The sequence below is a fragment of the Jaculus jaculus genome, chromosome 15 (genome assembly GCF_020740685.1).
Source record: "Jaculus jaculus isolate mJacJac1 chromosome 15, mJacJac1.mat.Y.cur, whole genome shotgun sequence".
NCBI classification, from domain to species: Eukaryota; Metazoa; Chordata; class Mammalia; order Rodentia; family Dipodidae; genus Jaculus; species Jaculus jaculus.
The window spans coordinates 60763961-60765607 of NC_059116.1; the positions used below are offsets into that span (position 1 = coordinate 60763961).

At 41.5% G+C, this 1647-nt stretch overlaps 1 pseudogene; it reads left to right on the top strand.

Annotated features, from left to right (window-relative positions):
- Positions 1–1014: 1014 nt before the first annotated feature.
- On the top strand, positions 1015–1445 carry LOC101594895 (annotated as a pseudogene).
- Positions 1446–1647: the final 202 nt, after the last annotated feature.

Genomic DNA, 1647 nt, shown 5'->3' on the forward strand with positions numbered 1-1647 from the left:
TCTGCTCACACCAGCCTCTTTGCAAAGTCAAGAAACCTGAAGGAGAAGACAGCCAGGAGCAGCTGAGCCGCTGCTGAGGAGAGAACACCAGACCAGCTAGGTGGCTCTAGTACAACTCCAGGCACCCTACACAGCCTCACTTCCCCCAACTTCCGGTGCTATGAACCTCCAGAGAACTCATCCAGCCCTCAGCCATGCAGCATCCATCACAGCAGATCAGAACACAAGGTCCAGCGATCCAAGCAGCCTAACCAAATGCACAGCACAACAGAGAGGAGCCCAGGTAGACGCTCAACATAGGTGTGATTGGAAGTCATCCCAAAAGGTAATAGGGCCTGCTTACACAAAGCCAGGTACATAGGCCTGCACTGGAAGTGCTAATCTCACCTGCCTTGTAGGGCAACTTATATGTCAGAGTTGATTGATGTATTCTTGGTCACCTTTACCATTCCCAAATAAGCTGTATTTTGGTGTTGACTATTGTTGCCTATAAGATCTCCTAAGTTATAAGCTATTTTGTTTTTCTTTTCTCGTTATTAGGACAGGGTCGCATTCACCCCCAGGCTGACCTGGAACCCATTTCAGACCAGAAATCACAGTGTACAGGACTAAGGGAGTAGGGGAAAAAAATTCCTTAGGGACTTTGACTTTATTGGATTATCTGTTTGTGATAGTACTCACTCTTACATACATACTCTGTCCTGGTTTTGACTGAATGTGTATATTTCTCACTTGAATTTTAGAATATGCCAGTAATTTGCTGGAGCCAGCCTACTAGAATACATGTATACCAGGCAAGCACAAAACCTAAGGTGACTTTTGCTGTTACTCTGGGAGTAATATAAGAGCCACATGGCACTTTAAACTCCTACCCTAAAGATATATACAGTCCAATTTAAGTGTCAAAGAATACTGCAGATAGTTAACTCAAGATGCAAAATTTTATAGATTATAATACAAGAAACACAAATAATCAAGACAATACAATTCCACGAAAAATTATAAATCCGCAATATGGCAGTGCCCAGTGGCGATGTGGACTGTGAGGAGTTCCCCGAGTTCCAGGAAGTACTCAAGGTGATAAGGACAATTGATGACAGAACAGGACATGAATTAAACAGCACGGTTCCAACAGCTTCATTTGCAGGGAAAATTGATGCCAGCCAAACCTGTAAACAACTTTATGAGTCTTTGATGGCAGCTCATGTCAGTAGGGACAGAGTTATAAAACACTGTATAGCTCAAACATCAGCAGTAGTAAAAAACCTCCGAGAAGAAAGAGAAAAGAATTTGGATGATTTAACGTTATTAAAGCAACTTAGAAAAGAACACAGTTGAAATGGATGCAGTCAGAGCTGAATGTTGAAGAAGTACTAAATGACAGGAGCTGGAAGGTGTTTAATGAATGCTGCCAAATTCACTTCAAGCCTCCAAAGAATGAATAAAGAGGGACTTTTTTTTTTTTAAAGGACTGGGTCATCAGAGCTAAACATAACAGACATCAACAGGGTGGGTGTTCTAGGATAATTTCTGAACCAACAGTCCAAGACCTTCTGATGATTTTAGCCCCACTTAGCCAAGACCTCAAGTCTAAGTAATTCTCATAATTATAAAATAATCAACTGCTATTTTATACTGATTGTGCAA